Here is a 26,583-nt window from a genome sequence, read left to right on the forward strand (position 1 = left end):
ATGCATCTTAACACATACCTGCCTGTGCCATCTGCTGCTGTATTAATAGGCAGAGGTAAATGAAATATACAGCTGTCAAAAATAGGCACTTCTTTTGTAAAGATGATGGAACTGAAAAAATCATAGCTGCTGTACTGAGTGAGCCCAGAACTGGACACAGCACTCCAGAAATGGCCTCATTAGGGCCAAGAGAGGGGAAGAATCAGCTTACTCAACCTGCTGGCCACTCATTTCCCCATGCACCCCAGGATAACATTGGTTTTCCTGGCCACAAGGACACTGCAAGCTGATGGTCACTCTCTGAGCCGCCCAGGTCCTTCTCTACAGAGCTCCTCCCCAGCAGGTCAGCCCCCAGCCTGTGCTGGGACGTGGGGTTATTCCTCCTCAGGTGCAGGACCCAACACTTGCCTCACCAAACCCCATTGTCTTCTCCACAGCTAACTCTCCAGCCTGCCAAGATGAAGCTGAATGAATCCCAACAGCTACAGATGTATTTCACTGGATCTAGATTTACCTTTAGGGTCATATTTGGGCATCTTGTAATGTTTTGCTGAAGTGAAGTTACAGCGTACCCTGCGTTTCCCACTCAGTTCCAGCCCCAGCTCCTACAACACCCTAAAGATCCAGTCCCAGACCTTTAGTGGAACACAAAAAGAGCCAAAAGTGCAGGTTCTACCCAAGTGGGTGTGTTTGTCTCTGTGGAATTATAGAGACACCATAACTGTCCTTTCCCATGCAAGGAGGGCAGAGTGGTAAATCCTTCATAAAAGCTGATCACCACAACCCCTAACCAGAGGTGCAGCACTAACTGCAGCTAGTGCTCTCTTGAAATAAGGCTTCCACCAATTGGCCTTACCAGGCTCTTTCAAAGCACCTGATTTATGCAGGTTTTATTTAACATGTGCCACTAGCAAAACAGTGATCTGTGTGTTTTCACTCAGTACATTTTAGTTATAGTTAACTTCCCAGAGAAAAATTTAATTAGTGATCAATTCTCTTTCAATGTTGTAGACTTCAAAAAGCTTTTCCTCTCACTGGGGCTGCACAGTAAAGTGCATTGTAATTAGAAGTGAATGTGAGATCCCTGTCTTTTCTTACTTAGAAAGAGTAAAAGAAAGGATTAAATTGCATCCTCCAAGAGAAGAATGAACTAAAAACAAAACAGTAAATTGTCAATACTTTCTCAAAATTAATGCTTATATGTTTATAGTCATAACTTTCAGCCAATATTGTTTTAGGGACCAGCCAAGGGTCAGTAGTAGCTAAGAGGTCAGTCCAGGAGAAATAATTTGCTGAGGCAGAAGCAGAACACTTGATTCAGCTCCATGGATAAGTCACTATTTATCTCTCACTTTGGATTTTGTCCTGCAGAAGAGCCTTTGTGGTCTCTCATTTTCAGTGTGTGCATTTATATTACCTAAAGCTACAGGTCCTTGTTCCTGCAGTTTCTTTCTTGCTAGAAAATGAAGCTTCTCCAGACCAAACTCTGAGGAGATGAATGTTCCTGTTCCTCTGTCTGTCTCTGCTCTGCACCAGGAGATCCCCTCTAGCTACAGCGATATGAGCCAGGATAATGTTAGGAGACATCTCATCATGCAGGTTATTGCAGCCTCTGTCTGAGGTGGCTGTGCCTCTCTGATCCATAAAGAGGCACATTTTCTAGAGAAATGATCCCTCTGTGCCCTTGGGGCAGCGCAGTAACTCATTGTCCTTTACACCACACACACACTGAAGCTGTGAAGTGCTGTAAAGCCCAGGGTATGTATTTTTTTTCAGCAGGTGTGTAGCCCTGAGTGCTAATGCTCTGATCCTGCAAAGGAGAATGTGTGCACAAGAGTTTTTTCCTGGTCTTGGTAAAACTGGCTGATAAAGGCTGCCCAGCTGTGCTCTGCAAGCAAAACCTCTGTGCATTACATGCAAGTTCACCTTGGGAAATGCCATAAACTCTTAGCAAAAAATATTTCACTTGTGTGGGGATTGTATGTCAGAGATAATGGGCCTAGTTTGAGGATGGCCTTTTACAGAAAGTTTAATATCATGCATTGGGCTCCTGTGATGGGTCCTTTGCCTTTTATGCTTGCAAACCGTATCCCCCAGGCTATGCCATCAACTGAGATACACAGAATTGTTTGAGGCTGTCTCTGCCTGACAAAGTCATGATTTAATCTCCATCCACTACCTTGATAAGCCTGAAAATAAGCTGCAGACACTCCAGAATGTTCTGGGATGCTTCTGATGTGTATAGTGCAAACCCCTTCTCTTTTTAATAAAGGTGATTTAAATGTTGCCTTGCTTAGATTAGATTTTTATTCAATACATTAGGACTAAGCAGCCTATAGAACTTGTATTTCTGCTACTGGTTTCTTTAAATAAGAGGAAATACAATTTCTGGTAGTTTTAACTGGTGCATTTATCAAGGAAAAATATCTAGGGATTCTTACTAAACTATTCAAACAGTATTTTAAACCTTAATCCAGTGCTTGGTTAGATCTGGTCTTCCAACAACACACTACCAATCAATTCTTAGAGTAATTTAAGACCAAATTTTGCTCACTTTTATTACCATTACATATCACTCATCTTTATGAAAGGCTTCCAGAAGTTCATCTCATTATAGAGTGGACCAGTTGCCTACAAAACCTTGTGCAAGCATTTTCCACAGGTAGCCTCTATCTGATCTAATCTTCTTCCCAGCTGCCCAGACATGCTCAGCCACAGGCTGTACCAAAGGTGAGGATGAATCCTCATGGCAGACACAGCTGGGTACAGACCTCTTTTCCATCTGCTGTCAGACATGAAAAATGATGTTCTATTTGCTTCAACTTCAAAACTTCACTGTACTTCAAAAAAAAAAGTCTTGCATCACCATTTTATAGCTATGCAGATGAGGTCTGGAGTGTTCAGTCATTTCTGCTTGTTCACCAGCAGGAGGCTTTTCTTTGACCAGGAAGCTTCAGGGGCTGCCTTAACTCAATTCATGATGGGTATCACCAGAGGTTCCTTAGTCAAGGTACAAAAGCTTACAGACACAACGATACTTGTGGAACGTGTAACAGGACATAAGAGAAGTTAATTTTTACAGATGATGACGCTGCAACACAAAACAGGGCAGTGAATTTTGCAGGGAGACAGCAGAGCAGTCACAGGGTTCAAACAGCACACTTCTCTTCCCACGTAGTCATTTAGACCTGCAGAGAGCAGAGATCCTCTGGGACAGGGTTCACATAAAAAATATTATTTGCAAAAGATGGCCCTGACTAAACAGTTGACCTTTTTTGGGTGGGATTGCAAGGATAGTGACCTTGGTTCTGAAATAAGTATCTGCTGCCAGGACCAGCTTTTGATGCTTTTCGACTTGTCCAGACTGACTTTGGAAATGTGAAATTACAAAGGCAGTATGAGTAGTTTTTGACATACAAAAATTCACTCTTTAATCTGAGATAGAAAAGAATAAGGTTTACAAATGCCCTTCATTTTTATTTTTTTTTAATGGTTTTCCTTATAATGAGCATGTAATATAGTAGTTATCAAACTTTTCTTGTTTGTTGTGAAGTCAGAGAACATTTGTTGATATAGAGCTATGTGTGAAGTCCTATTCTCACGTTTTTCCCTGTCACTAAGCCCTGGTGAGTATCCTTCAATTGCAAATTTGACATCAATATTCCTCACGACTAGTTAGAAAAAGCACAACTGACAGTGTAAAGAGATTAAATGATTTTGTGTTTGAGTTCTTTCCATCATTATTTTTTCCTTTTAAAAAACCCTCAGTCACCTTTTTAGCAGTGTTTTTTTCCTCCCCCCAAACTCATTTCACTTACTGCTAAATAAGTTTGTTAATCCCTTGATCTGAAAAGCTGACAGCTCCTGTATTGATTAGCCACTCAACTACACTGCTGCAGTGTTTTCAGCTTACAGTCAGTTGCTACAAGTTTGTCTAAAACATTAGTGTTCAGAGTCACAGCATTTGAAAACTGATTTAAATGGAGGGCAGGGCGGGACGACGCTGTGAATTACACAGCACAGGAGAACACACATGAGGAGAGAGGAGAAAAGAGGGGCCAGCCCAATGTGTCAAGCATGCAGATGGGAGACACAATATCTCTTCTTTAGTTAGGGTTCAAATGTTTCACTGTCATTGCTGTGCAATTGAAGCATGAGAATCTTATCCACTGCATGGCTTGGTGACTGAGCTGCAAGTAATAACAGACTGACTGGTCTTCACACCTTGCACTGGAATTTCTGATGGCCTTCCTCTGTCCTTCATGCTCATGCTGTGTCCAAGTTCTCCACACTAATTTTAATTCAGTCATGTCTGTGAAGGACGTGGCTGTTGCACCCCCAGCAGCAGTCAGTATGTGCAGGAGCCTTGGTTCTGCTGATGGGATACAGAGCTATAAAAGCCTGTTAGTTCTGCTTGTACCTGTGATATGAGGAGAGGCTGAGAGACCTTGGACTCTTCAGTCCAGAGAAGAGAAAGCTGGGGGAGAATCTTATCAATGTGTACAAAACAATATAAATATCTGATGGAAAGGGATGAAGAAGAAAATTAAGAAGAAGCAGCAGCCACTCTCCTCTAAATAGTGCCTATTGAGAGGGTAGGAGGAACTGGGAACAAATTAAACATGTCAAGTTCCACTTGAACTCAAGAAAATAATTTTTTTTACTATGCTGATACTTAGAATCTGAAGTCTTAAATCATGAAACAAGTATGAAACAAACCCAACACTAATCACAGCTCATGGCCAAGTTAAAGGAAAATTCTACAAGACAGGGAAATGCTAAAGAAAAAAAAATCAACATAAGAAATGTATTATGTACACAAATTAAACAGCAAAGAGAATTTATGTGTACAGCAAGAAGGACAATGATCTGTTGTTTTGGTTTTGAGCCCAGCTGGAGAAAAAATACCACACCCCCCCATTTGAAATAATTTTTCCTCCAGGTTACTTGATAGAGAATTGATAGAGTCAGAAGAAAGTTTACCCCAGCCAAATCCAGCACATCCACCCTGCTAATTGCAGCAAGCCTTTGAAAATGTTACTTTTAATAGGAAGTAATTTATTAGGAATTAGAGCAGGGTGCCAGGAGATTGCTTTTTCTCTGCCCCATCTTTTCTGGAACAATATGAAAACCATCAGAATCACAGAAAACAGGGCTGGGAGGGGCTGTTAGAAGATGTCCAATCCAATGTTCATTGTGGTGTTAACTATACCAAACCAGATGACAGCATGTTGGACTCTCCATCCCTCATGTAGACTGTGCCAGGGCTTAGCTTACTTACTTATCAGAAAGATTTTCCTGAGGTCTAGTGGCTTCCTGATTTATTTCAATTTAAAATAAACTTTGTTCATCTCATTGGGCATGGACAATTATAGCTGCAGTTATTTATCAAAATTTCTCTTTATATTTAAAAGTTTATAGGAAAAAAACAGCTGCAATTCCTTTGATTGTTTTTGTACTGATTTTGCCCTAGATGAATTTCTTCAGAGTGACTATTGTGCATCTGAACTTTGTTCTGGTAATAGTATTGCTTACACAGTGATGTTTCAGCTCCTGCTGAGAAGCATTTGCACAGCATCAAGACCTTTTCTGCTCCTGACATTGTCCCAGAAGTGAATAAGCTGGAGGTGCACAAGAGATTAGGAGGGGACACAGCTTACCCCAACTGACCAATTTCCATGTGACATGATACCATGCTCAGCAATAAAACTAAGAAGGAAGTGTGTTGTGGAGGAAGGGGGCAGTGCTTGGGATCTGGCTGAGCATTGGGTGGCTGGTGGTGAGCAATTTTTTCCATTATTGGTGGTAAGCAATTTTTCCATTACTATTATTATTATTATTATTATTATTATTATTATTATTATTATTATTATTATTATTACTACTTTTTAATTATCAAACTGCTTTTAGTTCAAGCCATGTGTTTGTTTTCACTTTTGCCCTTCCAATTAACTCCCTCATGCTGAGGTAGAGTGGAAAGGGGTCTGAGTGAGTGTGTGGCACTTAGTTGTCAGCTGGTGTCAAACCATGCCAGTTTTTTTTTCTAGATCATTTAATTTACAGGTGTTTCCATTCCTGTCAGGCAATACTGGTGTCCTGTCCCACGGAGTAGTTGATGAAATGCTTGGAAGGCACATCCTCCCAAAGGACATTCATTACATGTCATTCTCAAGTAGGGATGGAGCATGCTCTTACTTCAACAATATGGCCACCAGAAATGAGGCTCAGTTGACTAAAATAAGTTGCCTAAATCTGCATTAGAATGGGGTAAATCTGACCTTCCTCCTTAGGTCAATATGATTTGGGCTTCATGGACTAGACTGAGATGGATACTGATGACAAAGAGACCCTGCAGTCAAGGGTCCTGGGCCAATGTCACAGAGATTTCCAAATTATTTAGCTCACATGTGTCCTTAACACATGTGAAACTTTCCCCACAAATAGAGCTGTCACTGCTCTGGTACACAAACTTGGTTGGACATGTACCCATGTTTGTCCTACCAACCTTCTTCTATGCTGGGAATAAATACCTTTTCTTTTCTATTCAATTACATCTCACTCAAAAAGCTCTATTATTAATCAGCTGCACAATTTTCCAGGTACTCTATTGAGATATCGACACATAACCCTGGGGGTTAAAAAAAACCTTTGAATGAGCTGACAGTAGTCTGGGAAAAACTCCACTTCTCTGTATTAATTTGGAGCTGTTTGCCCTGGTCTTAGACTGGTGTAATTCATGGCAGAATTCGATTCTGTATAAGTAGTGTTTATTAAAAACAGAAAGTAGCACATGGAACTCATGTACTGTATCACTATCATTTGTTAATCACCCATTTGAATTCCAGCTGTACTAAGATCAGCTTCTCCAAGTATAAACAGCATGAGAATAACTGGATAGAAATCGACCTGTTATTTGTTTGCCTGCAAATTCTCTACATCATATCCCCATGGAGGCTCTCAAAGCACTTCACAAACATTTCCTGAGCCTTAGTGACAGGCTGCAAGACAGATAAGAATTCATACAGGTGAAGATCAAATATTTTTGCAAAAGAAATCCTGTATCTCACATACAAGTTGTGGTCCAATGCAGGGAATACTGAGTTAAATCTTATGCCAGTTATGGAGGCGAACAAGACATTGATGATAGTCTTTGCTGGTATAAAATTTATGACTCATCATCTCCTTGTGGACTTCCAGGAGCACAAACATATTGACATTTTAAAATGGTAGGGCCTTTGGGCATATTTCAGAGTTCTGGCCTGCTGCTTTAGGAAGGCCTATTTTAGAAAAGAAGTGTTTTGGGGTTTTACTTCTGATTGGAAAGGGAGATCTGTAGCTGCATAGCTTTAGATATTTGATGTGGGTTTCTGGTTAAGGACTACACTCCCAGGAGTGTCAGCAGAGAAACTGTTGTTTTAGGTAGTTTCAGCTGGTTTCTTGACTCTGCAGAGATGAGTGGTAGACGCTGTGACTCGCAGATTCCTGTGTTTATACACAGCTTCTAACTCTTATCTGAAAAAAAATGAAACTGTCCCTTCTGCTATGGAAAAAAATTATAATTAGATTAAACTTAATGTGATGTTTCTTGTTGCTTAGCTTGATCTTATGTAAGCTGATGTTTCCTTGCACTCTTTATAAAGACAGGTTGTGATTCATGGAAAATTATTTTTGGTACAAAAAGGTTAGTGAGCAGGCTAATGGGGTGTTGGGGGTTAGGTTTCTTTCCTTTTGTTCCTTTTTACTTATGGAATTATAGAAGTGTTTCTCATAAGTTGCTAGGAAACACTATCAAGTGGGTACTTAAGGAAAACAAAAGTGGCCAAGCTCAGGGCAGGAGAGCACCTGGTTGCACTTCTGTTATTGGGGAGTTTCTCTCCGAGGGGCAGAGATCACAAGGACTGGGCAGGTGAAGGACGAGGCTGGGGCAGCTGCTCTGTCCCCCAGCTTCAGAGGGGGTCGCTCGGAGCTGCTGCTTGGGAAGGGAAGGGAATTCGCTGCTTCTGCTGGAGTCCAGCACAGTCCTGCTTCTTCTGCCATGGGGTGAGCCTCTGCTGGTGAGAGCAGCCACTGAGCTGGGACCTTATTAACACTTGACTCATTAAAAGAGGGACCTATCCCTGTCTGCTCGGGTGTCCGGGATCCTGAGCTCACCCCTCCCTGGCCTGCTCAGATCCGGGCCACCACCGCTTCTTCAGCACTGCTCCAGCTTTTCACTGCACTGTCCTTCCTGCCGAGACATCTTGCTGTCCTGGCTTGCTGTTTCCGTGAGTCCTGCAGGGGCACCGGGACCGGCTGCCCGAGGGGGTTTGTGCAGCAAAGCCTCTGTGCCATCCCTTCCCTCAGGGCCGAGCCGCCATCACGGTGTGTGCCCTCAGCCCGCGCCACAGCGCCCCCTGGCGGCGTGGCGGAATCCCCGCCCTGGCCCCGCCCACAGGGAGCAGCAGCGCCCCCTGGCGGCCGTGCCCAGAACTGCAGCAAGGGGAGAGCCCGCGGCCTGCAGCGCTCACGGGTCCTGGTCTGTGTTAGTGCCAGAGTTGTTCTTTGTTTGCTGTATTATAAATACTAGCAAAGAACTGTGATTCCTATCCCCGTATCTTCACTGGAGAGCCCCTTCATTTCAATATTAAAACAGTTTGAAGGGAAGGGGTTCACAATTTCCATTCCAAGGGAGGCTCCTGCCTTCCTTAGCAGTCATCTGACATTCAAACCAAGACATGGGGAAAAGCCAAGCCATTGTAGAGCAGTTAGGAGCACTTGATGTTTATCACGGTTTTCTATTCACTGTTTTCATTTCCTGTTCTAGGACAATTCCACACAATGTGTCATTGATGGCATTTCTCTGACTAAAAACTTTCCCTTGATATGTTTGCTTGTTTCCTGCTCTAGCTGTTGTGTCATTTGGCATAGCTCCTAATGAAGTGACAGATTAAATAACATTAAGTTCTGCTGTGACTGAAGCAGGATGTTGCCGAGCACAGAGACAACCTGTAGGATAAATATTGTTGAGAACTCATGCAAAATTTTAAACACCAGAAAGAGACTACACTGTTTTGACCAGAAGTTTGTGTTGGCTCAACTATGACTGAGAAGAAATTAACTTTGAAAAATGGAAATTAGAAGAAACAATCTAATGAATCAGTGTAATAGGGAAAGACGTCTTTATATTTTTGTAACAACACCCCCCACCCCCCCCCCCAAATATTGTTCAAAAGGGAGCTTGATCTATGGGAGGTTTATAGCTCTGTGCAACATTGGAGGTTGGATTTGGTGACTTTGAAAGTTCTTTCCAGTCCAGAGTGCCCAGCACACAGTCATTCCTGCTAATGGGACACCACATGTGATGCTCAAACCTAGGTAGGACAGTGTGCCACATGCCACCAGCCCCAGGGTTACATAACAAAGCAGCAATGTCCCCTGGCACAGTAGTACAGAATCAGAGCACTGAAAGAACAAAAGAAACTGTGATTTTTCTGGGAGGGGGAGGATTTCTTTCCTAGGAATACAAGTGCTTTTGTTAAGAGCCAAAGGAGAACTGGCAATTTGTGAGCTTTCCCCTTCCTTTCCCACCTTTCATGTTCCTGCCTGAGTCATGTATCAAATCTCTTCCAGCTTCCCAAGTGGAGCCTCAGTGAGAAACAGGGTTCAGGCTTAAATGAAGGAAGAAATACAATGGAGTGTAATGAATCCCACACAGTGTCCTGAATTGAGGCAGAATTGAATGGTACAGAGAGATTTATTCTCCTATGAAATTGTGGGTGAGGTGCAGCTCAGCCTTGTTTCCCTCCACCTGCCAAGAAAACATCTGGTTTAGATGGAAAAATTATTACAGAATATTACCATGATATAGCTGCTCTGGTCAAGTCCTGCTGGTTCCCACATTGCAGGAGTGCAGGACAACTCTGATTGATTATTTACTGTATATCTACAAACAGAAGGGTTGGGAAACCAGCAGGCACATACCAGATCACATACCAGGCAGCCTAAGGGATCAGCTTTACACTGCTCCTGAGCAGACACTCAGTTCAAGGCACAAGCTGTCCCTTAAACTAATAAAAAGCATTGCAACTACAAGTTTATTTAACCCACCAGGGAGCCAAGAATATGGCATTGCCTCAAGTGGTTTCTTCTTTAGGGTATAAAACTTGGAATAATATTCACTTTTCCAAATTAAATATTAAAGTGTTACCATCTGGGAATTGCTTCCTTCCTCTCACTCCTGTCTTTATCTGCTATTTTTTCCAACAGGACCTTCCAAAGCTTGATCCTAGAATTGGCTGGACCATAGTTTATTGGAAGGCAGAAGGTATTTCATACCCTTTAGCCTCACTAATACAATCATAATTTCCTTCAAGTTAACGAATAAAGTTCCTGTTATTATATATATTTTCCTTCTGCCAGAGGGAAATGGTGTTATCTGCTTCATGCACATTCCTCAGCACTACATTGTTGAAATGCCCCCAAGCACAATTTTATCTATAATAATACAATATTAATTAAAAAAAAAGGGAAAAAAGAAAAGGCAGCATTTCTCCTCCTCTGCTGCCTGCAGGACATAGATTGAGCTTCTAGGATTTTTCTGCTTGCTTGGGAGGGAGCGGTTTATGTTAGATGTCAGGCACATCACCATTTATACAGTGTGTTTTCATCCTGACTTGCTGTAACAGTAAAGAGAACACCTTTTATTATATATTCTTCTAGAGCACCTTTTATCCACTGCTCTCCAGATTCATGAATCCCAACTTAATTTTCTCTACAGCACAGGAAGGCAGCAGGCAGAGATTTAGGGAGGAGGAGAAGGGACAGCAATTTGTTACCTCCTCACCCTGGCTTCCATCTCCTGCTGAGCAGGAATTTGACTGGGGTTGCTCAGAGGGGCTGAGGCTGGTCCAGCACTGCCAGTGGCTGGAGGGGAAGGCTGTACCTACCATCATGGCTGGGGATGACTCACCAGAGCTGCCCAAATCTCATCTTCCTCAAAAGCTGTTCAGGCTCTGAGCATGGCCCCATGAAGGTACCAAACCTCCTGTCACAATTCTCTCTTGTGTGAGACGGGAAAGGTTCTCCAGTGGCAGTAAAAAGAGACCACCACCACAGAGTAGACAAAAGGATGTATCTAGAAAGAAGAAAATCCTACAAATAAAATACAAAACTTTCCTTTCAGAAATTTCTTAAAGTGATAATACCTCAGGAAGTCCAGTTTCCTCCTTCTGCAAAGTGTGAATAAAAAAATGATTACAAATAATATTTAAATTATTTTGCCCTTTTGTTTTATTTATTTTATTCTCTGACATATAATTTTGCTCTCTAGTCCTTCTTTTCTCATTCCCATCACACACACACAGAGAAATATATATTTATCACATACACACACACACACACACATATATGTGTATATATATATATACATACACATACACATGTATCGATGCATATGTAGGCATATTAGTTCCATGTGAGCAAAGACATTAAACTTTATCCTTGAAGGAGAAGAATAAAAGACAGCAAGTTAATTCAATAGAAGATACTGTTAATTATTAAAAAAAGTCATTACTTTTGAAATTATTTCACCTTATCTAAAGGTAACATATGAAAGTGGACTGAGCAATTAATTTGGCAGATACAGTAGTAAAGAAAGTCCCTGTTAGAAATAGCCATTCTTTTCTACAGATCTCTTTCTTTAAGTGAGGCCACTGAACTCTGGTACTTTTCACTGGATGTCTTACCACCTTTGCTCTTTTCACAGCAGCATTTAGAGGTGCAATTGTGGGCATGACAACCCTGCTGGATCTCATACAGGCACACAGCATGAAATCTTGCATAAACACGGGAAGGGTTTTGCCTCATTAATTTCTTAGCAGAATAGAAAAGGCTGGTAATAATCAGGCATGAAGTTTGAAGTTCTTCATAAAGTCCTGGAGTAGGTTATTGGGAGAGTTGAACCTGGCTTTAGGGCAGCCATGGAGAGGGGACAAAATTTTGGCCACTGGATCATCCTTTCAGACACACCTATGTACACCTCCTTCTCTCTCTTGGGATTGCAAAGAACCACTTATTTAATAACACAGAGAAATAATTTCTAGGCTTTAGTTTTTGGTCAGCCCTGAACTGGTCAGGCTGTTGGACTAGATGATCATTGGACATCTCATCCTACTGAAAATACTCACTTCTATTCTATTCTATTCTATTCTATTCTATTCTATTCTATTCTATTCTATTCTATTCTATTCTACTTTACTCTACTCTACTCTACTCTACTCTACTCTACTCTACTCTACTCTACTCTACTCTACTCTACTCTATTCCATTCCATTCCATTCCATTCCATTCCATTCCATTCCATTCCATTCCATTCCGTTCCATCCTATTCTATTCTATCCATAAACAAATTTAAGTTAATAGTTAATAGTTATACTGCCATTAAGTGCAGAAAAGCCAATATTTCTGTAAGGGAGAAGAATATAACATCCAACAACATTGATTCAAACATTTTCCCCTGTTTCTGCAATGCTTCAGATTTTGTACCCCAACTTAATTTAGAAACTAGGGAACATTTTACCTCATTGTTTCCTTTGCTCCCTGATATTTTCTAATTTGTCTCAGACATCTGCCATTAGAAGGCAAGTGTCTCTTCTGTCAGGTCTTTCTCTATGGCTTTCATGAAAGGTTTTATATTGCTCAAAACTTGTCGGGGCTTTGTTAATCTGCATATGGACAGATATTTGTCCATATGCACCCAGTAAGAGCTGTCACAGCTATGGAGAGTTAAAATGAACAGCCTGGTAACTTAATGGAGAGCACCGAAGAGTTTCTGCTTATTGGAGAACATGTTCTTAGAGAACATTGAGTTTACAGGACCACATTTTGATAGCAAGAGGGCTACAGGGGTGGTTCTGTGAGAAGCTGCCTGAAGCTTTCCTCATGGATTGGCTGTTGGCCAAAGCTGAGCCCATCAGCACTCCTGGGATAATGTATTTGAGAAGGGGGGAAACACCTGCAGAACTGCATCTAGAGAGAGGACTGACAATATGTGAAAGAAACCTCTCTGCAACACCAGGGTGATGCAGGAGGGGCAGGAGGTGCTCCAGGTGCCAGAGCAGATATTCTCTTGCTGGCCATGGTGTGGCAGCTGTGTCCCTGCAGCCCAAGGGGGTCCATGGGGCAGCACAGATCCACCTGCAGCCCCTGCAGGACCCCACGTTGGAGCAGGGGGTGCCCAAAGGAGGCAGTGATTCCATAGGAAGCCTCTGACTGGAAGACTTCTGGCAGAATCTGTGGACCCATAGACTGGAAACCAGTAAACTGGAACCAGTTCACTGCCAGGACTTGTGACCCCTAGGGGGACCCACACTGGATCAGCCTGTCCCTGAAGGACTGTCTCCCATGAGAGGGATCCATGCTGGAGCAGGGGAAGAGTGAGGAGTCCTTCCCATGAGGAGGAAGGAGTGCCAGAGACAACGTGTGATGACCAGAGCACAGCTCCCCATCCTACTGCACTGCTGAGGGGCAGATGGGACAAAATCCAGGACCGAAGCTGAGCCCAGGAAGAAGTGAGGAGTTGCAGGAAAGGTGTTTAAGATTTGGGTTTATTTCTCATCACCTTACTCTGATCTGATTGGTAATAAATTAAATTAATTTCCCTGAGCCAAGTCTGTTTTGTTCATGATGATGACTGATGTCTCCCTCCCTCAACTCATGAGCTTTTTCATTGTTTCCCCTGTCCAGCTGAGGAGGGGTGTGACAGAGTGTCTTTGGTGGGCACCTGGTGTCCAGCCAAGGTCAACTCACCACACATGTTATGGCATTTCAGTATGCCTCAGTCTGGTGCAGGATTCACCAGGACAGGCTTGACAAAGCAGAGGAGATATGGGTTTGGACATATGGTAAATCAAGCCATTACTCAGTAAATTGTTAGGAGGCTGGCACTAGCAGTTAGTCAGCTGCCAGGAATTCATGTGTGTTGTCTGAAAGGGGGTCAGATCAGCAACAGAAATGTGTGATTGGGCAGCACAGGGTGCACCTGAATTTATTTTTGTGCATGGAAGTACCGATAGAAGACGCAATAAAAATTCTCATTGCATACATATTTAACCCTGCCCAGTCCCTGCTGTCAGTCAGTGTGATCACTCCACTGAGGGTGTTATTAAAGGGCTATTTTGGTTAATCTCCACTTTATGTTTGCACACTTAGCTGAGCAGTGCTGCAGTGGATCTGTCAGCTCCCTGAATGCAGGCAGCTGACAAGCGCCTTGAGAGCAACACCTGTACATATGCAAACAGAAAAAGCAGAAGCATGTATGTTCTCCATCTGGCTCCAGTCTGGGGCTTTAGGTCTATTAATCATGCTCATATATTTGAAAGCTTTTCCAGCTAGTTCATTGCCTGACTCAGAGGAGTAATGGTTCAGTGCTCAGCACTGAAAAGAAAGTCTCTGCATTTTATCCCTAGCTCTGCAATCAATTCACAGCACAGTGAGTTAATCTCTTAGGATTAGATCCAAAGGGATGAAGACTATAAAACTAAATCAGAGACATGCTTCCTTCCAGGATTTGGCTACTAGATTGCAACCCAGAACCTGGGGACAGGTACCTGGTCCCTCTATATAGAATCATTGTGGGGAGCAACTGTTGTGTCAATCCAGGACATCTCAATGGAGAGCAAAACACTGGGGGAAGGGGCACACAGTAATTGACTCTTCTCTCTCCTCCAGATGTGTATGGTTATCCAAACTGTATTCATTCTTTGCTAAATGGCTCCAGTCCTTCTTCACCAAATCAATACCTTTTCTGTCTTTATAATGAAAAGTTATGATTTACCAATGGAAAGTCTCTAATGCAATTTTGGTGACATGCCTGAGCACATCACGTGGGAAAGCTGGTTCCAGTTTCACAGTTGCAAATAAGGATTCAAAGACACCTCCAAGAACATAGTCTACCTATTTGGGTGTGGGGAGGAGAGAGGTTTCCATTCCTCCTGTTGAAGCTGTTCTCTTCTGCAGGAAGAACCCCAAGAAGTCATGGTACCATTGTATTTGGAAGTACTGCAAACTCAAGTGGACAATGCCCTGAGCAACCTGAACTGACCCTGAAATTGACATTGCTTTGAGCAAAGAACGAACTAGATGATTTCCCAATGTCCCTGCCTGACCTGTGTATGTCTATGATTCCAAAATTACATGGAAAATACTTTAGAGAAAAGAGTATGTGAGAGTTTCCTTGCATCCTAAAATCTAGGACTCTTACTGTCAAGGACTTCCCCATCACCTAAAACTGTTCCTATATTTTCTCCCATGTCCATAACTTATGGAATTACTTCTTTTCCTTCTTTTACCAATTGCTAGGCAGATCCATATACCTACTCAAGAAACAGGATACTGCAGCTAAATCCATGTGAAACTGTAAGTTGGACTTTGAGGGAAAGTGTCTTGTGAGATGCTTTGTGGCAGATAGACAGGATGCTGTGTAGTCTGTGGGTCTGGTCAGTCCTGCACAGCATGGAACAGAGAAATACAGCAGAGGTATCTGAACAGGAAAAGCAAAGAGTGAAGTAGTCTTGAGAGGAAGAGGTATAGATTTATGCACCTAAGTTTTACCTACTCTCCATTGTAAGCCCGTGGCTGTGCTAATAGTTTCCTCAGAGCCTCAAAACCAGGTTCCAAATATCATTACTTATGCTACTAAACAAGTTGCCTGAATTTCATCTGGACTTAGCAGACACATCTGATTTATTTCAATGCTAACAGGATCATGACTGAAATAAAATCATACACAGATGAGTGTTTCAATTGCTGCTGTTATTAATCCTGCTGTTTAGGTTCATGTTTAACAGGAGGCATATGCAAGGCTCATTTCATATCAAAACAGTGAAGAAGCTTCTCATCTGTCACTGTCACAGACATCTGTGAGGAGCCACCTGCAACACTTTTCAGGGCAGACAGGAACTGAAGAGTGTGAGAAGTCAGCGTGACAAGCAGAGGGACTGTGATCCTGATTGTGCAATGTGTTTTCCTTGTCAAAATGGAATGAACCTGTCTTAGAAGATCCCATTTCTCCACCTCACACAGGCACAAGGTGGGAGTCAGGAGATGCCACAGTGCATTGGAGGCATGTGGCAGTGAATGATCTCTGCTATGGAATAAATGTTCTTCCTGCCCTTGACAGGTCAGTCCTTGGCAACAGAGCGATGCTTTCCTGTCCCCTGTGGAGCACAGAGAGCTCATGCCAAGACCTCTTCAGCCAATATTTGCCTCGGATGCTTTCCAGAATGGAGAAGCACAGATCTTACCCAGCTTTTAAAGTGGGATAACCCTTCCAGTGCACTCACTCTCCCAGAAAATTCCTGACCAAGCACAGGCCAGGTACCATTCCCAGTAGGAAGACGGTGTGTTTTTCCAACAAGCCAGTCCATTCCTGGGGAATATGAGAGTTTCAGATGTGCACCTTTCCTCACAACACTGCCTCAGCTCTAGAGAACTGTCCTGGTCTAGTTTAATTTACAACAGCAAGTGAAACCACAAAGTTCTATTGGCAGGAATTAATCCCTGCTACTTCATTCTGGAGGTGGAATCAGTAGACAATTTACAAGGGAAACCTGTGTAACAATGTCCCAAATATATTTCACAGCAATTTGAGGTTGGCAAACATTTCAGCAAAGGCATAGGAAGGCTTTCCTTGGCTTCACTCCATGTCAGCTGAACCATTTCTTGCTTAGCTGGCTCCCCTCAGAGATATTTCATTCATTTTCCTTATTTCTGGTGTGGGACAGGGAAACTGCAATCCTGGCTCTGAGCCCTGGCCATTCACTCTGGTCACTTGTTATCGACACAAGCCAGAACCATATCCTTTAGAGTAAGACAGGAATTGGGAGGATATTTAGTTGGAACAATTTTCACCTCTGGATGCCTCATTATAAACTCAAAGGCTGATGGAAAAAAAAAAAAATCTGATTTTTATTTCTAGGATTCTGAGAAATTTGGGCAAGGTGACCATGGAAAACTATTCCTCCCCCTCTAGAAATTATCATTATGGAGCTATTATAACAATTAAGTATACCTCTACTTCAATCTCACACCAAATTTAATCATCCTTTTCTTTCAAAGCTTAACAGCTTTCTAAGGGATGGTGTTTCTTGAATATTTAAACAATAAATATTTAAAACATTTCTGTTCATTTATTGCATGAAAAATATTCCAGTCTCATGACAATTCTAAAGCAATTTATTTAATATATGTCTATTTTCTCTCTAATCCCAAATCTATCAGTTTCCTCTCAAAACCAAGCAAACATCTTGTAGAGCTGAAAATATCCTGTAACTTACATTATACATTATATTTCCCCTTCTAAGCATATATATATTAACACTGACATTTCAGCTTCAGAACTATCAGTTGTAAAACTGTGATATTGCTATTTTTCTCAGCAGAGTGTTAAACTTCTTAGGAGTCTGTTGCCACACCTACAGCAGTTTCCAGAAGGCTGGATTTTCCACTTGTCTGCTGGACAAATCTCTTCTCTCCAGCTCTTTTCCTGTCCTGCTCTTTGTGCCAGTGAACATCTATTTTGACATGTTTGTCACAGTTCTACTAGAAAGAGGATGTGTAATATTGCTGTAACATGATAAATACCTTATTGTCACCATTATGGGCTTTAGGAAAGAACCACATTAACTGCTACTGTAGCATTTAATCAGTTGTTTATAAAGCTGTAATCTTCATTTAGTAGAGTAACTTTGAGACCAGCTGACACTGATAATTCTGTGTAAATTATGTTTTGTTTTATCTGCATTATGTTTTTACTTAACTGCTTTGGTTAGTGAAATGCTAGGAATTCACTGGTCTGTCTCATTTCCTGAGGGATGGTTCTGCAAAATAAAATACCAGTTTCACAAAGCAATTTCACAAGTACAATACAACAGAAAACACACAAAAATAATTAATAAATAAAGTTGTTAGAAGGAAATAGCTTTTTTGATTTGAAGAAGATTGATTTTATTTTAAATCTGTATTAAAGTGAAAAATATGCCTCCAATATAATTTGGATGCATTAGAAATGATGCTGAATATAATGTTCCCCTCTCTGTCTTGGGTTTTTAAACTCAAGCAAGCAGTATATGATTTATCTTCCACCCTCTCAATTTTGCCATGGATTCCATGTTTCTCCTTCTCGATCTTGAACAAAAGGATGTATCCACCTTATAGACAGTGGGTTTCAAACAGCTACAGCATTTGCAACAAATTTTGGAAAAAAACCCACAATGTTGAAAAGCTTTTGGCCAAGCAGTGGGAAGGCTCTTGCAGCTGATGAAAGGGCAGATTTCAGACTGGACTGGCAGCTGACCTGGGAATGTGACCCCCAGCAGTTGTTAGGGCAAAAAATCAGTCAAATCGTGTATGCTCTGGGACATTTGCATCAGTGAAAAGCATTTTTGAATATGCAAGGAAAGGACATTTAGGCCCTTAGATCATCAAGAGGGATCTTTATTTCTCTTTGATGTTGTACAGAGCCAGGAACACTTTAATAATGGTGCCCTTTTATGGAGAGACGTCTTGATCAGAGACTGTCAAAAATCCAGTGCAGCGCCTGAGCTAAACTCATGGAAGCAGGATAGTGTCCCTTGATTAATAAAATAATTTACACACTGTGCACTTGAGAAATTTTTGCCTTCAAGGCAAAGTATTTTGCTTTGGTTTGAGTTTTTTTTAAAAATTTGTTTCAAAATGCCACACACTAAGGAACAAATGCTGCAGCTGTCACTTGTGGGACTCCAGCTGCAGCTTTCCTCTAGGAAATGTCTTTTCATGACATCCAAGCTCAGGGATCTGCTGTGGAAATGCAGACAGTTTTAAGGAAGAAAGCAGAGTAATGTTAACCAGAGAACTGATCAAACAAAGCAGCGTCAAAGCACAGGCTGGAGGAGGGATGAATCTTTCTGAAGCAAGAATACACCATGCCTGCCACATGTGTTGTTGCTATCCTGGGGAACGTCATGGATCTAATTCTGGTGTTATTTTCTTCAAAGTCAGAAGTGTCTGTACTGAAGTCAAAGCCACAGCCATGTAGGGCATGAAAGACCAGAAGTGCTCTCACCTGATAAAATTTTGGGCAAATGGATCCAGGACACTTTACCATGTTAAAAAGAGCTACTTTCAGCCCAATTTTTCTTTGAGCTGCAGTGCTCTAAATACAAAAATAACTAAACTGGAGTGAATGTCATTCCCTGGCACTTTGTTACAGTAACTGGCTGAAGAGCATTAGCAAACTATTGTATCTTCCTTTGTTTGAATATCTCCATACATATTAAAATACCTACATTTGTAGGTAAAAGCAGTGCACTTAAAACACAGGCCAGCATTTTCACTCAGGGCACAGGATGTGCCTGTGGGTTAAAATTCATGTCTGTAAAGGCAGAGAGCCTACTCACCTCTTTTTGTAAATTTTGGAAGTTAAAAATGTGCACCAAATGCATTAATATGGCCTTGCCTGCAAAAGTTGTATGATTTCTGTGGAAGTAAATATAACATTTTTCAAAGCTTTTTGTGGGCTTGTGAATGTGAAATCCTTTAAATCTCCTTCAGGCTTGTATCCCATGTGAAGATTTGAGAGATTCGTTCTCCTCTTACTGAGGTATAGACAACTTCTCACTTTTTGATCACAAAAATTGATTCTTCCCTTCCTTTTTTAGTCAGTTTTACTCTGGTGTGGGCTGTGCATTTTTTCTAACATAAAGATCCTAAGCTGCTCATTCTCTCAACTGACTTTGCAGTGTATCACCTCTCAGAAAGAATGCTGAGGCTTAATTCCCTTCTCCAAAATACCAATTTGAATATCCACTCCAGCAGCCAGGCAGTCCAATGACAGCTGGAATTAATGTTTAGCTGAGGATACATTTTAATCCAGAATCATAGCTAGATCCCTAAGCCAACATGCACTCAAAAATGTGCTTTCTGCCCCCCAGGTTTTATAAGCAGAACCTGGGTACCAGGCTTAGGCAAAAGTCTGCAATTCAGGACCTGAGCTGAGGGATCTGAAAGCCCAAGGAAGAGCAATTTAACTTCTCCATGAAACTACCTCCACTTTCCCTGGGCTCTGAACACCTGTCTACTGCAGGGTGGTCCTTGTAGTCTGGAAGTGATTTGGAGACTCCCTGGCAGTGTTTGTGGCTTTGTTTCCCCCAAACAACTCTGACTTCTCCCAGAACGTGCAGAGAGGAATTTGCTGTGGAGAGGCAGGGACTGAGCCTTTCTGCAGTGGCTGTCTGATACTCTTTAGTGCACGTGGCACAGCAGCCAGTCAAAAGTAAAAACAGATAAATAAATATCCTGGTCACCTAGCAGCCTTGTGAAACAGCCTAAATCTCTACCTTTTTTTGAGGTGAATCATCTGTGAACAATAAGAACACTAAAATGTAGACCACTGCAAGGACTGAACTGGGAAAGTACAGAACAAGGTCTCAAATATTTGTGCTTGTTTTCTGGGATGTAAAGCTTCAGGCTGAATTGAAAGGGAGATGGCTGCCCTGGACACATCACAAGATAGGGTTTTAAAGGAAACCTTTAGCACAAGATACAAAAACTCACTCACTGCTGTTGTATCGCTGTAAGAAATAGACACTGATAACATACAGACATGTCCTCATTCCAGTCTGAGCTCTTGCTAACAATGCTTCAGTTATTTTTTCTTCTCCTTCTGTGCCCATCTACCACTTGCAACAAATTCAACCATAAAGTTTGGCTAACCCCTTATTTTAATTATAAGCTTGGTTTACTGATTCTGGCAGAAATATTTCTGCCTTGCAGTGCTAACATGAGGTAATTTTGGGCAGGTACCAGTGCTCTGGCAATCTAGATATTCTCTGAACTGGGTTCATCTGCTGCCTACATTGTCTTCAGAGCTGAGTGCAAGACAGGGAGTCCATAGGGCTGTTTGACTCTCTATTTTTGTACTTTTGCCATCTCACTGATTTTGCAAATGTAACCAAAGACTCTGTGGAATTTCTGTCAGTATTGGTCTTTCAGGTATTTTCTGGTGGCAGGACACTGTAAACCAGGGTTCCTCCCTATGTGCATTCAGATATTTTGACACTTCCTTCCACCTCCTCTGGCTGTGGTTTATTCCCTCTGAGGAGTGACTGCTTAACCACGGTGAGTGCGTCCAGCTCATGACAAAATTGGTGGCTCAGTGCTTTTGCCTATCTGAGCTGGTGCTTTATTGAAATGTTCACATCAGCTGCATGCACAGTAGAGATCCACAGACAAAGACTAACAACAACATTGTAATGAGGGCAGCTCATCTGAGAGCTCCATTGAGAGCCAGACTTTACAATATCCTAAATGAAAAAAGAAACAAGGCACCACAGCAAACAAGCTCATCAGTAGTGCAGCTTTCTGCAAGATAAATGTATGTGTTAATATAGCTCAGGAGAAGGCAAAATCATAGATGAAAACACCTCCTTTAAGGAGATTTCAGAGGCAGATGAGTCTTAGGATACCCTGTAAAGAGTCAGTTTGACAAGCAGCCTTTGGAGCCAGGCCCAGTCCATCTCCCACACACCCAAAGAAAGGGACAGCCCTTTTCCTCCATCCCTTTAGTGATGGGGTCTTCTTCCCCAGATGAGTAACCCATTGCTTCATCAGTGTACAGCTGCAGCCTCTCCTCTGCCTTTCAGAGGGGAACAGCACCACTGCTGTCCAGTTCTGTCAGCACATCAGGTATTTCAGAGAACCCCACCCAGCAGGGTTTCCTGTCAACATAACAGGCTATTGACATATGCTTTGAAGGGTTTGTACTCCTGGAGACTGCAGAATCCTTCAGATAACCTTGTTAATTTTATCAGTCCCTAAAAATGGCTGTCATCTTAACAAGAGTCAGAGATGAGTCTGTGCTGTTTGTCCCTTCCTGCACATCAAATCTGGAGCTGATCCACCTCTCAGTTTCAGAAACAGATGTGTCTGAGCTGACCAAAGAAGTTGCTGGGCCTCTTCTGTCTTTTCAAGGAATGATTGGTGACTCTTTCCCATTAAGAAGTAAGTCAAATATGGGCTACAAACATAGACATGATGACTCTGATATTCTTCTGGAAAGACAAAATCTCTGCCTGACAATTACAGAATAGGATATGACCTGCAGGGTCACCTAGAAAAGCACACAATAAGAAGTTAACTCATTTGTTTGAATTAATGTGGGAGGTCCTCCAAGCAACGAGTTTCAATACCTAATTTTAAGCAGGGAAGATGATTCCCCTGAAATTGTCTCCTAGTAAAATGAGATTTTGTCACACAATTACGCAAGCTACAAACTTTTATTGTATATTTTCATTTTTGGTTTAACCCTGGAAGGCCTGCACCACAAGCAGCTGTGGACAAGTACAGCTGTCTGTCACCCACAGCTGCAGGACCAGTTTGACCTTCAGACAGGTCTTGCTCTAATTCTCAGCCCTGATGTGCAGCACTGAGTGGTTACTCCTGTTCCTCTACCAGCCTCTGCTCTTTCTTCCTTTGCCCTCAGACAGCTCTGACAAATTTTACAGCAAACTCTCAACTCTTACTGGGAATACAGGGGTTAAATTTCCTCTTCCTTGGGACAAGTTTGGCAGGCATATACTGATTCTCTTCTCAGTCGTGCCATTTCTCTCCCAGTGCATCACAGTTACAGCTGTGAATGAGTTGCAGGCTTAAATTTTTAATGCTGAATGCTATTCCTAGCTACCTCCTCAATATTACCACCTCCGATGCAACCTATAATGTACCCACAGAGACATCCTGGATTCCACTTAATTGGAGCAACTTTTACATTTTTCTTCCTGGTTTGTTTGTATCACTGAGTTCTTAAAGGGAGTCTTGCTGAGGTATGGTAAAACTTTGCCTCTCCATTTTGGAAAAAAAAAAAAAGCTTCAAATTACATTACCTGCAAACTGTTGCAAGAGAAAGATGAAGAAAAGGGTTTTTAGCTCGGAATGGAAGGCAGACAGTTAATAAGGAGGAAAGAAAATGCTGTGTATTAATGACTGGATGAAGAATGGTTGCTGTGATGTATTTAATGGGATGAGCTGAGCTCAGGGTATTGTTTTCCAGAGTATTGTAAAAAGACAGAGCAACATCTGGTCTGAAGACCTAAATAGAAAAGAGACTCAAAAATAAAGGCAGTAAAATGATTTTACAGGGTTGAGGCAGAGACAGGATAAGGTAACAACAAAAGTCTTGGAAAATCTGGGAACTGATAATTTCCTGTGCTTTAAACTGATCAGTACCTACTAGTTTTTAAAAATGTCATTGCATCCATACCATATGCAATTTGGAAATAAGTTTAAATCTATGGAAGCTTTAGGTAAGGAAAATACCTTTCAAAAAAAGAAGCATCACAATCTTCTCTGTAAGCATTCTTCTCTGTAAGCATCTCTATAAGTCAAAATATTTCTTTCTTTCTTTCTTTCTTTCTTTCTTTCTTTCTTTCTTTCTTTCTTTCTTTCTTTCTTTCTTTCTTTCTTTCTTTCTTTCTTTCTTTCTTTCTTTCTTTCTTTCTTTCTTTCTTTCTTTCTTTCTTTCTTTCTTTCTTTCTTTCTTTCTTTCTTTCTTTCTTTCTTTCTTTCTTTCTTTCTTTCTTTCTTTCTTTCTTTCTTTCTTTCTTTCTTTCTTTCTTTCTTTCTTTCTTTCTTTCTTTCTTTTTTTTTTTTTTTTTTTTTTTTTTTAATATGTCTTTGTTGCTGGCAAAATAATCCGTTTCTGCAGGGAGACAAGGTGTGCTTCCTTCATCTTGGCCTAGGACCACTCCACAATGGGCACCAGAGAAATACAATGTTGAATGGGAGAGGTAAAACACTTCCTTCTCATGCTACATCATGCAAAGTCATTAGTAGCTCCTTTTGTAGGAAAGTCCAATTGTTGTTTTAGCCTTAGGAAGTGCCATCTTTTCAGTTTTATAATAAAAGAGAATGGAATAAAAAAAGTCTTAGTTTGATGGCACTATTAAAACAATATTTGTATCATAGTATCTACTTAAAACGAGTTAGAATTTCACTGTGAAATTCCCTGGCTATTCTTCCTGAACCAGCAAACACTCTAATGAGACATTGTCTTGCTCTACTGTCATTTGAAAGTAAAAACAACAGAGAAATGAAGATTTTGCATGTAGAATTTGTTTTAGTTTCAAGACAACCCACATAGAAATGTTAACACATCCACAGCATGAAGGAGAGCAGAACACCAAGCTTCCTCTGCCTCCCACTTTAGGAACAGTAAAGTTATAAGTTTTGAACCCAAGTCCACTGAAGAATCTGTCAGGTCAGAATCCAACCACTGCTGACACGTTTTTCATGGCCACTGCCACCCTCTAGCAGGCACAGTGTGGCTCAGTGTCCCCAAATCTGGTGAGTCCTAAATCAGCACAGCAGCTCCCTGGTGCTCTTTGATGCAGATGGACATACAAAGCTGCTCCTGATGCTAAAAAGAGGTGACATCGTCCCAAGATTTGCCATCACATAAGGACAGATGATGGGAAACTTGTGAGGGAAATCTCTGGCTCTAAATTATTAATAATTGAGCAGAGGACCATATTAACATGGATTATGTTCTCTCAGTAAGAAAGAACCAGAATGGATGTAGCAGCAAATACCTTCTCAGCTCCTGGCACAGATATCTGATGGTTCACAGGTGAGTTCTTGTCCTGGATATTTGGCAAATCTGCTCCAGCATGGGTATCTCTGTCCTGTGGGTCTTCAACAACAGCAAGACACTGCTGAGGGTGGAACTACAGACAGCAGGTAAAGTGGTTTTCCTTAAACTGCAGCATCCAAAAGTTACTGTCCCTTACTCCTGGGGGGAATGGAAACCATGCTGCTAGCTCTTGCCCTGTCCTAGACATATATTCTCCTGTCAGATGGTCTTTCTCCCTGTCACTGAATAATTTCAGAGTCTCTCATGTCCAGATTAGCTAAAGTCTGTGTGAAATGAGTAAAGAGAATGCATCTGCACCTTAGCAATAACCTATGAGAAAGCAGATGTCTGGACATTCAGTCATGAAGTAGTAAAGTCCTGGATTTTCTCTTCTGGAGCATTTTTGAAAATTGTGGATGAGCTCTCTGCCACCTTTGCTAGACCTGATATTGCACTCAGCCCTCAAGGAGCTCCAACAGGCCTAATGAAACCAATAGGTGATTTTATTGGGTTTTGGGTTTGAGAGAGGTCATTAGCAATGGGGAAATGATGGAGAATATTGCCCTATTTCTTGTTTTGTCTCTGTCTGCCATAAAACTGGAGTAGTGACACAAGGCTCTGATTCAGTTCTCACTGATTTCATTGAGATTTGTCATATAAATCTTATATATATGGCAGTATCTTGTTTTTCAGTCAAATCTCATTGAAAGATTCTTGATAATGATTAACCTACTGATTCCCTGTGTTCAGGGGCCATTTTAAAGAAAAACAAGGAATTCAGGTTAATGGGAGGACCCTTCTGGTAAAATTAATTCCATATTGGGACCTCAGTACAGAAAAGACTCTGAGAAACATAGAAGGGTCTAGCAGAGAGAAGCCAGGCTGGTCAAGGGGATGCAACACATAATGCAGCAGAGATTATCCTGGAGCAAAGGCTAAGGGTGTCCCCTGCCTAAAGGATGCCTGCAAGCAGACAGAGACAGAACTTCTCAGAGGTGAACAAAAGAGATAACTGGATAACTGACACAATTGTAGGACAGGAAATATAAACAGTAGAAGAGGGGCTCAGCCAGGCTGTAGGATCTCCATCCTTGGCATTATTTCAAGCTCAAGTGGAAAAACCCCTCAGAAACCTCTTATAGCATTTGAAGGTGACCTGAATTAGAGCAGGACCAGAGAGATGATCTAGGATACCCCTTCCAATACTTTCTTCTGTAATTCTATGTCCAACATGAGGGTGGGAACAACATTTTATTATCTTCCCACTTCTCATCTTCCAAGTTTCACTAGAACTTGAATTGAATTATTTGCTTGAATTATTTGTTAATTCTGAAAAGGTGCTCTGTCATATGTCTAGAATTCAGTAGGATTGTAAGCAACTGGACTGACATGGTGTTTTTCATATATATTTATGCATTTATGAAGCACATACAGGCATCATCTAATACTGTCATCATGCTGGACTTTTTGGCATTTTGGTCTCTTAAAATGGTTGCAGCTGGAGCTGAATTCAAATAAATAAATATGCAAAGATATTTTAAAGAGAGTTTAAAGAGAGTTTTTCAGAAATACTTTGTGACTTCATGCCATTTTTCTCTGCATATATCAGCCTGCAGTCCTGTTATCTCATCTACCACCTACTTTCCTGTCAGACTTCTTTAAGGACTCTGCTAAGCCTTGATTTCCCTTTTCCCTTTCAAAGAAGAACACAAAGCTTTTTCTAAGAGTTTTGGGAGACAGCACATCTGCAGCAGAATGTCACGTCAGTGACTATTGTCTCACAGATAATAATGCCAGAACATTATGGAACTTGGATGAAGGAAGCTGCAATGTCTGTCTAAAAAAAAAAAAAAAAAAAAAAATAGAAGATGAGGTTTTCAGTTACACTTTGGGAAATATAAGCCCACATGTGAAATTATCCTCTTTTGTTCCAATTCATG

At 41.4% G+C, this 26,583-nt stretch overlaps 1 long non-coding RNA gene across 1 annotated transcript; it reads right to left on the bottom strand.

The window, feature by feature from the left end:
* Nucleotides 1–2,537: 2,537 nt before the first annotated feature.
* LOC147655284 (uncharacterized) lies at nucleotides 2,538–8,369 on the bottom strand. The gene is made up of 2 exons (XR_015283620.1): nucleotides 8,152–8,369; nucleotides 2,538–3,188 (listed from the first exon to the last, which is right to left on the bottom strand). It is a non-coding gene; the product is annotated as an uncharacterized LOC147655284 (long non-coding RNA).
* Nucleotides 8,370–26,583: the final 18,214 nt, after the last annotated feature.

The sequence above is a fragment of the Cyanistes caeruleus genome, chromosome 1 (genome assembly GCF_971803275.1).
Source record: "Cyanistes caeruleus chromosome 1, bCyaCae1.hap1.1, whole genome shotgun sequence".
Taxonomy (NCBI): Eukaryota; Metazoa; Chordata; class Aves; order Passeriformes; family Paridae; genus Cyanistes; species Cyanistes caeruleus.